Source organism: Ranitomeya variabilis, chromosome 6 (assembly GCF_051348905.1).
Source record: "Ranitomeya variabilis isolate aRanVar5 chromosome 6, aRanVar5.hap1, whole genome shotgun sequence".
NCBI lineage: Eukaryota > Metazoa > Chordata > Amphibia > Anura > Dendrobatidae > Ranitomeya > Ranitomeya variabilis.
Genome location: NC_135237.1, coordinates 566,377,946 through 566,394,824, shown reverse-complemented (window position 1 = coordinate 566,394,824; position 16,879 = coordinate 566,377,946).

Here is a 16,879-nt window from a genome sequence, read left to right as displayed (position 1 = left end):
CACTTTTCGATTTCTCACCATTTCCAAACCTCTGCAACCAGTCAGAGAATGAAAATATTCCAGTTCACCTTTCCTCTTACATCTCACAGCATCTACGCCGCCCCCCAATCTCCGACCAGCTCCGAAACCTCCTGTAAGTGGTCGCGCACCACCTGCTCCAGCACCGTGTACACGTCCTTACACGCCTTGCTGGCCGCATCCATCACTCGCTCCAGGTGATCCTCGAGCAGCCGCGAGTTCATCTCCAGCAGCGCTAACGACAAGTGGGGTCTCCCCGCCAACTCCGCGTAGCTAAGATCCGCCAGAGGCGTGTCCTCGATGAAGCCGGCTGAGCTGGCGCACACGTAGTCCCGTATGGGGATGCCGGCATCGATCACAGCCAGGGTGGCTGCGTTCACACACGTGCAGTAATTGCCGCCATCAGCCTGCAGGATCTAAAAGGGGGAAAATATCAAATAATTATATTATAACCTAAAATTCTGCTACACGTCCCGTCCCCAGTCACAGACGGCTGACAACAGAGGGCAATAGATGACAGCCGGGCACTCCTGGCCTGATACAAGAGGAGATTGTATTTATCTGAGCAGATATCAAGGTCAAGGTTCCTTCGTTCTATTTGGCTGATAACAGAGAACAATAGTAGTACAGCAAACCGAGGTAGGATAAGGCTCCAGGGCTTTGGACACATAAGGCTCTGTACACATTAGACTGATGTCGGCTGAACTCCCCAATATCGACAGTTTCGGCCGATGGTCTAATCCGTATGGGGGCGACTGATGGTCGGAGAGATGGCGAGCGGACATGGATTTATTTTTGGTCCTTTAGGCGCCTTGCACCCGCAGCACTTTGATTGCTCGCACTGTACAGAATACAGGAGACGTGCTGCACCAATACCGCGTGCGTCGCCCCTTCTCACCTGCAGCTGGGTGAGGATGGCGGCCTCAGACGTCTGCTTCAGGTGCAGAACTTGGGCCGGATCCATTATTTGTTTTCTTTTGGCGTTCATGACGCTCGCGGTTTCATGAATAAAAAAAATGCCCTTTTTGTTTTGCACCTTTTTCACAGTTAAAAGTTCTGCTAAAATGCAGCAAAATTTGAGGACAAAAAATGGATGGAAACAAAGTGCTGTAGAGATCCGAAGTGGCGTCATCACTGATTGTGGAGACTTCACACTAGACCTCCTGCAGCTTGGATTGTGGCCTCTCCACTCTTCCTCCAGACTCTGGGACCTTGATTTCCAAGGTCTAGTGTGAAGTCTCCACAATCAGTGATGGTTTGGGGAGCCATGTCATCTGCTGGTGTAGGTCCACTGTGTTTTATCAACACCAAAGTCAGCGCAGCCGTCTACCAGAACATTTTAGAGCCCTTCATGCTTCCCTCTGCTGACAAGCTTTATGGAGATGGAAATGTCATTCTCCAGCAGGACTTGGCCCCTGTCCACACGGCCAAAAGTACCAATACCTGGTGTAAAAACAACAGTATCACTGGGCTTGATTGGCAGCAAACTCACCTGACCTTAACCCCATAGTGAATCTATGGAGCATTGTCAAGAGGAAGATGAGACACCAGACCCAACAATGCAGACGAGCTGAAGGCTGCTATCAAAGCAACCTGGGCTTCCATAACCCCTCAGCAGCGCCACAGGCTGATCGCCTCCAGGCCACGCCGCATTGATGCAATAATTGATGCAAAAGGAGCCGCGACCAAGTATTGAGCGCATTTACTGAACATACATTTCAGTAGGACAACATTTCGGATTTTACAATCATTTTTCAAGCTGGTGTTATAAAGTATTCTAATTTACTGAGATAGACTTTTGGGTTTTCATTGTCTGTAAGCCATAATCATTAACATTAACAGAAATAACCACTTGGAATAGATCACTCTGTGTGTAATGACTCTATATATGAGATTCACTATTTGTATTGAAGAACTAAAATAAATTCACTTTTTGATGATATTAGAATTTTGTGAGAAGCTCCTGTATATGGAGCAATATATGGGGGTTATTATTCTGTATGGAGTACTATGTGGTGCCCATAATACTGTATAGAGCATTCTATGGGGCTCATTATTCTGTATGGAGCATTATATGGGGCTCATTAATCTGTATGGAACAATATATGGGGCTTTTTATTCTGTATAGAGGAATATATGGGGCTCATTATTCTGTATGAAGCATTATATGGGGCTCATTGTCACGGGGAGACTAGGTGAGCGAGAGCTAATAACCCGGGCCCCTGCAGTGTCCCTCAGACTAGGGAAATCCTGACTGACCCTCTACCTGGAGTTTACACTGAAGGTGTGCATGTCCAGGCCTCGAACCTCACCCTGTCTCCTGAGCTCAGCCCTAGGCTGAAAACCTCCGCCCACCACCCAGTGAAGAGGTAATACTTCAATACCCACAGTAAGCACAGACAAGGATAAAGGAAAATATACACCACGCCACAGTCACTCAGGAATACACTATAAATGTGCAGGGCAAAATAAATACAAATATAGGAAGGAGTAAACAAGACAAAGGAAAATATACACCACCAGCAACGAATCTCCAACAACCAGCTCTCCACTCCAGACCGAGATAACAACGCACAAGACAGAAGCTATAATCGGCGACACCCAATGATCAGGAGAACTATTTAAAGGCAGTGGGTATGGCCCAGCTTCCAATCCGAGGATCAGGTAAATTAACCCCGGAACAGCTAGATAAAATCTAGCCGACGCCAATGAGCAAATAGTGGTCAAAAGCGGAATTACCGCTGTCTGTCGGACGACCTGGTCTGAACAGCGTCCGACATGACACTCATTATTCTGTATGGAGGAATATATGGGGCTAATTATTCTGTATGGAGCATTATATGGGGCTCATTATTCTGTATGGAAAAATATATGGGGCTCATTATTCTGTATGGAGGAATATATGGGGCTAATTATTCTGTATGGAGCATTATATGGGGCTCATTATTCTGTATGGAGGAATATATGGGGCTCATTATTCTGTATGGAGGAATATATGGGGCTAATTATTCTGTATGGAGGAATAGTATATGGGGCTCATTATTCTGTATGGAGCACTATATTGGGCTCATTATTCTGTATGGAGCAATATATGGGGTCCATTATTCTGGGGATATCCGGCTTTGGCCCCCCCCCCCCCCCCCAGCTGCACAGTGCAGCCCAACACGCTAAGCAACAAGTGATTTGGACATTCACCGACCTCCGCAACTATCTTCACAACTAGTAAGTGTATATGTACCAACAGGCACTTTAACACTCTCAGCTTCTGTTCAAATCAGTATTATATGTGTGATGGGCACAGTCTGTCTATTGAACTTATTATATTAACGCGCACACAGGTGAGTTATTGTTACGCTTGTTGGGCACAGCCATCTCACTGTACCTATGATATAAACTAGAGCGCAGGTGTGTTATTGGTAAATTTTATTACATTTATTTTAGACAGGGTATAGCACAGGCCCTGCCACCCCACCAGCAGCTACATCTCCCTACTCTTTTTTCCCCCTCCCCTGTTTTTCTTATCGCCCGAGAAGTGCAGCGCCAGTGTTTACTACTATTTTTATATATGAGGCTCATTATTCTGTACGGAGCAATATATGGGGATCATTATTCTGTACGGAGCACTATGTGAGGCCCGTAATACCGTACGGAGCACTATATGGGGCTCATTATTCTGTACGGAGCAATATATTGGGCTCATTATTCTGTACGGAGCAATATATGGGGCCTGTAATACTGTATGGAGCAATATATGAGGCTCATTATTCTGTACGGAGCACTATGTGAGGCCCGTAATACCGTACGGAGCACTATATGGGGCTCATTATTCTGTATGGAGCAATATATTGGGCTAATTATTCTGTACGGAGCAATATATGGGGCCTGTAATACTGTACGGAGCAATATATGGGGATCATTATTCTGTACGGAGCACTATGAGGCCCGTAATACCGTACGGAGCACTATATGGGGCTCATTATTCTGTACGGAGCAATATATTGGGCTCATTATTCTGTACGGAGCAATATATGGGGCCTGTAATATTGTATGGAGCAATATATGAGGCTCATTATTCTGTACGGAGCACTATGTGAGGCCCGTAATACCGTACGGAGCACTATATGGGGCTCATTATTCTGTATGGAGCAATATATTGGGCTCTTTATTCTGTACGGAGCAATATATGGGGCCTGTAATACTGTATGGAGCAATATATGAGGCTCATTATTCTGTACGGAGCACTATGTGAGGCCCGTAATACTGTATGGAGCAATATATGGGGCTCAATATTCTGTACGGAGCAATATATGTGGCTCATTATTCTGAATGGAGCAATATATGGGGCCTGTAATACTGTATGGAGCAATATATGTTGCTCATTATTCTGTACGGAGCAATATATGGGGCTCATTATACTGCATGGAGCAATATATGGGGCCCATTATTCTGTATGGAGCAATGTATGGGGCTCATTATTATGTACGGAGCAATATATGGGGCTCATTATTATGTACGGAGCAATATACGGGGCTCATTATTCTGTACGGAGCAATATATGGGGCTCATTATTCTGTACGGAGCAATATATGGGGCTCATTATTCTGTACGGAGCAATATACGGGGCTCATTATTCTGTACGGAGCAATATATGGGGCTCATTATACTGCATGGAGGACTATACTGTCCGGTTTCTGGCCTATAGTAGAATGTACAATAGAGATCACTCATGTAATGTCAGAAGTGAAATCTTTGGCATTGTACTATCCCTAGATTTCTTATCTGTGACTCATAAATTGTGTTACAGGGACTGAGACTCTCTCCCCGGGGCCCATGAAAACCTGGAGCCGGCCCTGGTTCCAATACACAGAAAAGAAAGAAAACGTGTGTAACTGCAGCAATGTTCTGGAAGAAAAACCATCATGCTCTGGAGCAGTTTCACGGCTGCCAACACTTTCGGCCTTGACTCTACCTGCCCTCATGATTTTTCTTTGATGGTCGCAGTTGTGGTCGACATTTGGGGCTTTCAAATGTTTTTGTTTGATTCATCAATTGTGATATTTTAACAAGTTGCAATATTTTTGAGCGAATGTTTTCCAGTCCCCCCCGAAGTGATTTTATGAATGATGCCTTTTTTTTTTTTTACATTTTGTGACATTTTTAAGCGGAAAATGATGCAGCTGTTAATCTGGATCATAGGAGACGGTGATATTTGCTATATACAGCAGAACTAATGGCGCTGCTGTGCACAGAACAGGCGCTCAGAAGATCAAGGGGTCACGACCCCTAACGGGACTATGAAATACAGTGAAATGTAAGAAAAAAATAAACAAAAGGTTATGACTCTTGGAGGAAGGGAAGGAAAACCGAACCCCCCCCCCCCCCAAGAAAAAAAAAAAAAAAAACAATAAGTGCCCACGTCAGGAAGGGGTTAAAACCATTCACGGGGAGAAAATAAAATCTCTGACCACTGCGATAAATCCCCCCAGGAAAGGATAATAAAAATAATCAATAATTGTATGAACCTGGAAATGACCCTGTAAAAAAAATGCAAAAATAAAATAAATCGCCACATCTCTGGAAAAGTAAAAAAACAACGAAAATCAAAAAAGGAATAATAAAAAAAACGATTCAAACCTTTTCCCCATTGTAAAATGCTTTATTATCCCCCACAGCCTCATAAGTCTAATGATCATGTGACCGCTACATGACAAACTCGGCTACGCCGCATGACAAACTCGGCTCCGCCGCATGACAAACTCAGCCCGCTACATGGCAAACTCAGCCCGCTACATGGCAAACTCAGCCCGCTACATGGCAAACTCAGCCCGCTACATGGCAAACTCAGCCCGCTACACGGCAAACTCGGCTCCGCTACATGACAAACTCGGCTCCGCTACATGACAAACTCGGCTCCGCTACATGGCAAACTCGGCTCCGCTGCATGGCAAACTCGGCTCCGCTACATGACAAACTCGGCTCCGCTACATGGCAAACTCGGCTCCGCTGCATGGCAAACTCGGCTCCGCTGCATGACAAACTCAGCCCGCTACATGGCAAACTCGGCTCCGCTACATGGCAAACTCGGCTCCGCTGCATGGCAAACTCGGCTCCGCTGCATGACAAACTCAGCCCGCTACATGGCAAACTCGGCTCCGCTACATGACAAACTCGGCTCCGCTACATGACAAACTCGGGTCCGCTACATGGCAAACTCGGCTCCGCTGCATGGCAAACTCGGCTCCGCTACATGACAAACTCGGCTCCGCTACATGGCAAACTCGGCTCCGCTGCATGGCAAACTCGGCTCCGCTGCATGACAAACTCAGCCCGCTACATGGCAAACTCGGCTCCGCTACATGGCAAACTCGGCTCCGCTGCATGGCAAACTCGGCTCCGCTGCATGGCAAACTCGGCTCCGCTGCATGACAAACTCAGCCCGCTACATGGCAAACTCGGCTCCGCTACATGGCAAACTCGGCTCCGCTACATGACAAACTCAGCCCGCTACATGGCAAACTCGGCTCCGCTACATGGCAAACTCAGCCCGCTACATGGCAAACTCGGCTCCGCTACATGGCAAACTCGGCTCCGCTACATGGCAAACTCGGCTCCGCTACATGGCAAACTCGGCTCCGCTGCATGGCAAACTGAACACTGCTGCATGACAAACTCAGCACTGTTACATGACAAACTCAGCTCCGCTACATAACAAACTCGGCACCGCTGCATGATAAACTGAGCTCCGCTACATGGCAAACTCAGCACTGCTATAACCACTCAGTCACTTGTACATGTTCCAAACAGCAAACTCCGCTCTGCTGCATCCACACACACTATGACGTCCGGCTTCGGCGCTCACACAACTTTATTTATACAATGTTTGTGCACACAACACTTCACAGCTGGAGGAGGAGGAGCCTGACCCCAGGAGGACCGCGCAGTATATACTCACATGGGCGTGACGTCACGGAAGGTCCTACAGCACCAGGTACCAGCAGCCACCTACGAGCCTGGTCACATGGGCGTGACGTCACGGAAGGTCCTGTAGAACACTGTGTAATATTATCTAGTAATCCGTCCTCCCACCACCAGGTGTCGCTGCATATCTGTGCGATGACGCTCTGTCCACTGTGGTATAAAAGGAGCGATCCGACGGCGGCGGCGCCATTTTAATCACACGCGCGATCTGTAGAGGAGGTTGTGTGAGCTGTGAGGGCAGGAGACTTGTCTGTGACGCCATTACACAGCGAAGCTATGGTAGTTAGACAGCAGACAGCACTGCTTGCTGTAAATGGCGTCAGTGGGAATATGTTCTAGGGATTTATTGATTCCATGAGGTAAAATTACCTCACATGATGGTTCCTGTGAAGAAAGTCAGTCAGAGCTGCGTCTGAGAGCTATATACAGACGCTGAAATGTCAGGAAAGCTGTAGTGTTAGTGCAGGACGCCACAATGGCAGAAAAGCACAGAATGTCACTAAAAGAAAAAAGTTCCCTTAACAAATAGCACATGTGCTGATATAAATGAGGAAACTGCTGAGATGAGGGGCAAAAATGCCACAGAGCGGAGAAATAGTGATCGTAACTGACCAATAGCGACAGCAAATGACGGCACAAAAGTGACCAAACACTAATGAGTAAATAATACAGAATCCTCCAAGAGCAGAGGAGGCGACTGAGGGCAAAAGATGGAAAAATCTGCGAGTTATGTGTAAATTTCTTTAAAAAAAAAAATGCAACAGTAGAAAAATGATAAAACCACAATACGTTTACAGTTGGGAGGAGAGAAAACGCCGCGCAGAGCTCCATAAGGGATCTGATGGTCACATTCAGTATAAATAAGATTGAATTAAGAAACAAACGAGGCAGAAAATATGATCTTACAGCGCCGTAAATCAAAATAAAAACGGCATATAGTGACTGCAGGGAAAATTCACATTTTAAGACGCAAAGAGGAAAAAAAAAAATCTGACGCGCATTTTGACGTCGCCAAGATGCGAAGAACTAATATAAAGAGGGAAGAAATATATCTGTGAAGCGCACTTGTGTCATGAGACCAAGCGTCCAGAAACCTGCAGTAAATCGGGTGTCCACAGCAGCAGTCCCATTTACATACTCCTGTGTATATATATATATATATATATATATATATATATATATATATATGTACCTTACATGTATATGAGCAGGCACTTGGGCATTACTACTGACACCAAAGGCCTCGTTCACACGTCAGGTTTTCTCGTACGACTATCCTATAATAGTGAACAGGGCTATTCATATGTCTGCCCTGGAGGTCAGTGCAAAATCATGGAGACTTGTCCGATATTTATCAGAGTGTCTCATCTAAATCAGCAATGCAAGTTTATGGGTCGAGGAAAAAGTCTGTCAGCACCCGGATGTCATCTGAGTGCAGTCTGTTTTTCATTTACTGATAAAAAAAACTTTTCTTATCCGAGAACAACTAATTAAACTCGGACAAACTTTGATGATAAAAAATTACCACCCCAGCAAACTAATATAAAAAATCACTGATAAAACTCAGAGAAAATCACTGACGTCTGAATGAGGCCTAAAATCAGGGCTGTGGAGTCGTTAGATTGGAGTGACTCCCTCTTTTTCAAATAAACTTTATTGGGTTTTTCAATTATCAGGGAGGGGGAGGAAGTAGGCAAAAAAAGAAAGGGTAAGGGAGGGGGGGAAGGGAGGGATAGTGGATAAGGGGGGGGAAGAGAGGGGGAAAAAAGGAGAGAGAAGACACTTGTGATGTGCGTCAGCAGGCGCCCACAGTTACCAAAGGGTAATCGTAAATACACGTGCAACAGCTTAGACACAGTAATCAATCGGACAAATCTCCAGAACTCGAGATAGAATTGGTACCAGTAAAGCAGTATGATATTAACTGGAGATTAAAGGTTTACTCTAAGAATGGAACAACAACAAAAAAGAAAAACTGAGAATACGTCTGTATACACAAGTACAGTATGTGAGTGAACACTGTAAAAAAGAGAAATAAAACACTTGAATCACAAAAATTTAACTTGTCCTCTCCGAAGAATCCCTCCGGTGGGTTCTTCGCTGTTCGGGGGAAAGTTCGTGAGAGAGCTCAGAGCTTGAGGCATCCTCCGAGATATAAAAGTATTGATCAGAGGATATCCATTTTAACAAATCAACGAAAAACAGTTATAACATTTGTAACACATAAGACCAAATAGACTGTATATTAACCAATTCGAACATATTTACTTCTTGTCCTTCAGGACTTTAAGACAGAAACTCTAAAACCCCATATAAGAATCCTTTTTCCGGGTATATGTTAGGGTCATGAAATTTTTTTACAGAGAGATTACCCCGAGAACAACCTATGTGATAGAGTCAATGAACCTTTCCCCTTCATCAGGGGAATTAATGGGGATTGTTTTGCCTTTGAATAACACCAAGAGTTTCAGCGGAAATCCCCATTTGTATGGGATTCCCAAGTCTCTCAGGGGGGCTGTAACCTTTTTGAAGGCCTTTCTGCCTTCCAGGGTCTCTTTAGATAGGTCCGCATACAGTTTAAGGTTGTCAAAAGGCTCAGGGAATTGTTTCTCCTTTTTGTTGAAGTTTTGTAACTGCTCCTTAACGTAAAAAAATGAATCCTAAGAATTGTATCGCTAGGGAGGTCTGCGGCAACACTTGAAGGCTTGGGCAGTCTGTATTCTATCTATAGTGAGCTCTTGGGCAGAGAGGGATGGTATGACCTTCTTGAATAATGATTGAGTGTAGTCAAGAAGTTTGTCAGGAGGGACGTTTTCAGGTATGCCTCGGATTGTGATGTCATTACACCTATTTCTGTCCTCCAAATCTGCCATTTTTAGCCTAAGTCGGTCTACTTCTGATCTAAGTTCTCGGTTTTCGGATGTGTGTTTAGCTACCGTTTTTTCTAACCCCTTAATTTTTTCTTCTTGTTTTCCCAACTTTTCAGTAAATGAATCCATTGTTTTTTGGAAGTAGTTAGCCTGTTTTTCAAAGTTAGAATGCATTTCATCCCTTATTTGCCTAGTCATCTCTTTCATATGTGCATCCATCATGCTAATTAAATGGGATGTTGCATCGTCCGAACCTATTTGTGTATTTTTAATTCTCCTTCTTGCTGGGCTTGCATTTGGGGTGTAATCCTCCGATTCGGAGCCCGAGTGATCAGACGTGCCACTACTCTGTTTTCCCCCCATCCTCCGGGCCTAGCCTTTTCCTCGAAACGGAAGTATCCATTTCGTCAGAATTGAAAAACAGTTCTCTTTTGGACTGTTGTGAGAAGGTTTTGTTTTGAGGTTTGTTTTGTTGGCTAGTTAGGTAAAATTTCGGGACTGATTTGTCGCCAGGATTTTTTGATGGTGTCCTTGGTGACCTTGACGTATCTGGGCTTAATAGGTTCACCGAGTCCTGGGAGGGGTCACGAAATGATATGCGTGATTTATTAGACTTATGAGTATTGGATAGGGGAATTTTTGAGGCGTAGTTTTTGGAATTGATGCAACTCATTTATCCTGTTCAATTGGTTAGTTATAAGAATTACTACCAGGGTAGTCCCAGTAAACCAAAAAGCACCAACACCAGCTTTTTTGTCCAAAATAGCAAATAGTACTTTATTAAAGATATGTTGCAGCTTGTCCTGCTTACGTCCATACTAGTTGTGGGGAATATTGTTTTGCTACTTTGTTCCATGGTGGGACTTTATATTTAGGTATTTTTTCCCCACATGTTTAGGATGTCAATTGTTGTATATTTATTAGTCCCAGGTCTGTAGACTGGCTGTATAGAATCTCCACTGAATTGGTCCCGAGTTCAAGAACTGGATGATAGAGTTCGCCGCCGAAGCTGGCCCCACGTCCGTGGACTGGATTTTAGAAAATACCACAGCAGTGGTCCCAGGTCTGGAAACTGGCAACGAGAATTATTTTAGTTTAAGCAGAGTGGCAAAGGTAGGGTAGATACACACTAGTCCTGGAAGGAAAGGAGGTTAGTACAAGTTATTAACAGGGATGCCCGCAGGCACTATGCTTATGGTGAAATCAGGCGGCGGATATGTTACTTTGCGTCAAATAGACCGAGAGTTAGATTAGCTACTCAAACAGACTGTCAGTTATAAAAGTATATAACACAGGTTCTATGGGGTCATAAGCATATATGAGGATTAGCGGTGAAAGGTGACCGAATTCTGACAACAAAGACCGCAGCAGTTAGAAAATACAGTGCCAATAAGACGCAGTGCTGTGATGTATAAGCAGTACATATGTAGGCTCAAGATATGCCTTCTTAAGTGGCTGCAGGAGTGACTCCCTCTTTAAAAATAAATATACACCATTAACCAGTTAATGACTGGCCCATTTCCCACTCCCCCCTTCCTGACCCAATTACATTGCAGAGTTTTATTGCACTTTCACTTCTTACTTTTCATTTTTTCCTGTTCGAATATGGCAGCACATAAAGCTTTATATTTATGCTATTTATGAAATACTTCAAATTTATTTTTCCCTTTATTTACAACCACGAAGGGTTGCTAAAAACATTTAACATAACCATGCAGATATGGGTTTAAAGCATTGTATTAGTGCGGAGCCAGCTGCCACTCAGTGTTTAGGGCAGTGATGTAGCCGTATCTGCGTCTCCTTTTTTTCGGCGGAGCCGCACCTTCGGTACATCGGCCGGGTAACTAATTCTATTAACCCGCTGGTTATCCCTGATAGCTTTATTTGATCTAACAGGTTCCTGTTAAATGATAAATACAAGCTGTCCTTGCACAGTTGTTGGTCTTGATGTACTGCGCGGGCAGTGATTTATATTGTATCGCATTAGGTTTATTCAACGGTTCTTTACATTTTTGCAAGGCATCTTTATAATTTCTGGCAGAAATTTATTTTACCAATTTTTAATGGATTGTAACTGCACTGGTGTAATAGCTATTTTAGCATTGTTTTAGACTTCACACATTCAGTCATCTTCATCTATATTTTACCGGTTTTGTTACTGTCATAATCTGTCCTTTTTTTTTTCTTCAATGAACGGCCAACAATCCAAAAGTCCAGTAAACCCCAGAATGTGTAATGTGGCACCTACAAGCTCTGAATGGCATTAGGATTTCACTATGTATATCATATTATCTAACATGAGCTGCTGAGATTTATCACATATTACTGATCACTCAACTCTGGAACTTTATTTTGAAATATTTTAAGGTTTTAAATACTTTTTTCTTTATGTCTTAGTCACATGATTATCCTTATTCTATATCCTTTTGAGGATGAGTTGTATTTTTCTCTAACATCATTTTGAGGTTTATTTCTTAGTCACATGATTATCCATATTCTTATATCCATTACTTGTATTTTTCTCTTAACATCATTTTGAGGTTTATTTACACTAAATCGCCTTTATTACTGCTGGAAATAGAACAAAACACCTGATGCCTGTAAAGCGCTGTGGAATTAAGGGCGCTAAAAGCAAAGCGAGTAAAATAGATATGTGATTCCATCATTTTGTGTTTTAATTTTCTGTCCGTGGAGTGAATGTTGTGTCCCCATAATGTGGTGGTGGTGTCTGCCCTTCTTCTGTCACCATGGGCAATTTCTGTTCTCTGAGGAAAGGTGCCACCTTTCCAAAAACACAAACCGCCATCAGATTGTTGGGTAGTGTGGAGGCGTCCATAACAATTTGAATGATGGCCCTGCCTTGCAGCTTTATGGACTGGGTATGTCCCGGAAGTAAGCTTGCCAAGCTGTGGCAAAAAGCCTCCTCCCTTTCAGGAGGTAAAGAATGTGTGGCACAATGGGCCAAAATCAGACCTGAGCAATGTCTGCTACTAGCTTTTCCATAAAAAAGGTATCGTGAAGCTTCCATCACCAACAAAGGCTTCTGTATAAAGTATTAAATAAATTTCAGTAAGCGTGTTCAATACTTTATCCCTTTGGTATTTCTCATAAGGAGGATTTGTGTATGATCCATGCTGCTGGTCAACAATATAAGAAATCCAATTCCCGACAAGTAGCAATAGTGAAGAAATAAAATCCAGCTCACCGTGATTGCATCTTGAGGATGTTAGGAGCCCGGAAGTGTCTTGTCAAGGCTTGTGAAATGCAAAATAAAGAGTCTCCAGATCCACTAACTGATGGAGGACACACATTCAGCTATACAAATTTACATGACCCACATCAACGCGTTTCAGGTGTCTTCACCCTTAAAGGGAATCTGTCACCTACTTTTTCGTATATAAGCATCGAGGACTTTTCTACAGCATTCTGTAATGCTGTAGATAAGCCCCCGATGTAACCTGAAAGATAAGAAAAACAAGTTAGATTATACTTACCTGTGGGGGCGGTCCGGTGCAGTCCAGTCCAATGGGCGTCGCGGTCCGGGTCCGGCACATCCCATCTTCATAAAATGACGTCTTTGCTTCCTGCTGCGGCTCCTGCGCAGGCGTAATTCTCTGCCCTGTTGAGGGCAGAGCGAAGTACTGCAGTGCACAGGCGCCGCCGGGAAAGGTCCGAGATGCCCAGCAAAATACTGGTCACCTGACAAACCCAGCAGCAGCTCATCTGACTGAGGAGCCACAGAAGTTAACCCTTCATAGGGAAAATGAATTAACTCCATTTAACTATTGTAATTCACAAAGACTGCAGAGCAATCTACACTTGACTGCCTTACACTCTCCTCTCTGTACTATGTGCCCACTGCATATTTTTTTTTGTGCTGCGTTTTTTTTTTATATTCTGCATTTTCCAGCTGATTAGAATGGATGTCAACTGGAAAACGCAGTGTGGGGGTCCACACTCGGGAGCGTACAGACGTGGGTACGTGGATGAGAATTTGTCGGAATAGTGGTTTGGTATGTGATTGATCAAGTCCTGGAATTGTGAAAGGAGGTAAAATGGAATCTACTGATGAAAATATTCTCTTCATTACTTGTTTCGTAAAAGTTACTCTACTGGAGCCCACTAAGCAGAAAATATAAATTATTGAAAAAAATCCCCTAATAATTTGTAAGAGGTGTGGTAGGTCTCAAAATAGTGGGAGATACAAATGCCTGGTTGAGATGAGCACGTGGGGCAATAGTACCGGGAATAACTCCGTTTACCATGCTTCCTACAAATTCCGCATCTTTTTTGGGGATACTTTTGGGTGGGAGTGACGGAGAGGGCAAGGAAATGCAAGTCTCTGGACATCCTCAGACTCTAAGGCTTCCCCCTGTGCCATTGACTTAAATATGAGATCCTCAACAGTTTCTCCTGGAACTGGAGGAAAGTGAGCGGTCCTTGGGATTTTTTCTACAGTATGAAACTGTTATAGGTAGCAATCTGGATGAGGTAGATTGCTACCCTTTTGTGCCAGGCCCTGGTCTTCTGCTTCACCAGCTATGGTTGCAGAACCTGGTCTGACAGTTCAATGCCACCCATAAATTTGTTGTAATCTGTGAGGCAGATTGGTTTCTGTTTGTCCCTGGGGGCGCCCGTCTCTGACCGTCACAGTGTGGTCAGCATGTAGATGTCCTCCCTGTCATTCTCACCTGCGAGTGAGAATGACGCCCCCTTCTCCAGACGTCTGGACGCCAACTGTGACGGAAACCCCACTCGGTTTTTCCTGACTGTCCCACAGGTCCCTGTATTTGCAGCATGGAAGGATTTGTATAGGGGATGCTGATGTAATAGTTTTCACTATACAACTACCCTTGATGGAGAAAAGGCGCTATAATTAGCTCCCAGACAATTTTGCCTGGGATGGCAATTGTCTGGGGGCAGTTTGGGAGGTAGATTTGGCGCTTCCTACCTTCATAGATTAGGAAGGTGGAAGTGTACCCTGATGTGCTCTCACATATTTTACATAGTTTGAAGCAGTATTTGGCTCGCTTGGTGGAATGACAGGACGGCCTTTGTAGCTCATCAAGGACTCGTTGACTGCCACATTTTGCTCTGGGGTATAGGAATTTAGAAATGAATGTTGTAGGAGGGAAATTAGGGGTCTCAATTTGTTTAGCCGATCATAGTTGAGGGTCAGTTATTGGGGGGGGGGGGAGCTTGGGAATTATCACTGAAGTGGAGGAATCTCATTGGGGCTTCATAACGGATTTGGGACATGACGGCTGCAAATACAGGGGTGCTGTGGACAAATTTTGTTGCCCAGTCGGAGCCGAGTGTTTTTTTAACCAATCCCATATTCAGGGTAACGCCCATTTTTTATTATTTCGGGAACATTTGTGGGGAACCAGGAACGGGAGTGAAAGGTAGTTGGTTTTTGGGAGATATATTGTCGGGGCATATAAGTTTGTTTGGTGGGCAATCGATAGTAGGACTTCTGGACTAACAAAATTTTGGAAAAAATCAATGGGTATAATTGGTAACATCTAATTTTTTTCCAGGGGCTGCAGGAAAAGGAGAAATTTGAGGGGAAAATGAACTGACATGATACCACTACGGTGGGGGGACTGCGGTGGTACTTGGTCCTGCCTCTGAAAGTTCAGCAGTGACGAACGACTCCGCTAACATCGGGCTGTGGATCCTGTGGAGGAAGAGTTGTCATCACTGCCTGAAAACTGCTCTTCAGAGGCAGTTTGTGTTTAACTGTCGGAACAAAGCAAGGCTGTATGCTTGCTTCACGCTAATTGTTCTGCGTGCCATTTATTTGCCTGCCTAACAAAAAATTTACCCTAATTTAACATGTGTTGTTTTACTGCCTAATCCTAACAAGCGTAACCCTAACTGCAAATAATTATAAAAAAAATAAATTGTAAAAAAAAAATATTTTTTTTTATAATCCCCCGACAACGGGGATGTGGGGATCAGCAGAACGGGGGTGGGTAATCGGAGGTTTAGGGGGGTTTGCTGACAGAAATTATTTTTAAGTTTTTATAAGTCTAGTGGATATTCAGATCATTTTTGTTTAGGTCACCAAAGAATTTTTTCAAGTATGGGGGGGTACCCTTCCCAATGAGACACACATTATCAATGAAGCGTGTACAAAGTACTACACGTTCCATTGGTTGGTGTGCATCTGTCATGACAAGCTCCTGCTCCAACAGCACCAGGAACAAGTTGACATAAGAGGGGGCACAAGCTGCCCCCATAGCTGTTCCCTGGAGCTGCAGGTAGACGGGAGTCATTGAATGTAAAAAAAATTATGATGAATAAAATTCCAACAATTTCAAGATGAAATTGCTATGATCACCATCCAAATTACTCATTTGAAGAAAGAAAGACATGGCATGCAAGCCATCCTGGTGCCTAATGTTTGTATATAGAGACTCTTATGTCACACGTCATTAAAAGCATATCTTCATCGATAGGTAACCCATCAATTTTACGAAGTTTGTCGGTAGTATCTTGTAGGTACAAGGGTAAATTAAGCACCAAATTTTTCCAAAAGTTGTCAACATATTTATATAAATTTTTGACAAGACCACCCATGTCCAAGACTAGTGGCCTACCTGGGGATGTCGTTGCGTTCTGGATCCGTGACAGTCAGAGCTTGCAGTAAATCTATTGAAATCAAAACCTTATTGTAGTGATTTTTGTACAATTGTATTCAATACAGTCTTGATTGAAAGACGAGGATTATAAGTTTGTTTTATAACACGCTGAATCCCTAAGATGTTGAATGGCCTGTTTCATATATTTTACGAGGCCATATCACAATGTTACCTCCTTTGTCGGCCAGTTTAAAAATTATGTCCGGTATACTTTTTAACCTTTTAAGACTACATCTCTCTTGATGGATAAACAAAAAGGAAGGCAAAAAAGCCAGAAAAAACGACCAAAGAAAGTCCATATATAAATACATGCAAAATTTGCTTTATTAAGGATACTACAAAGGACAGTACAAAATCAGAGTATAA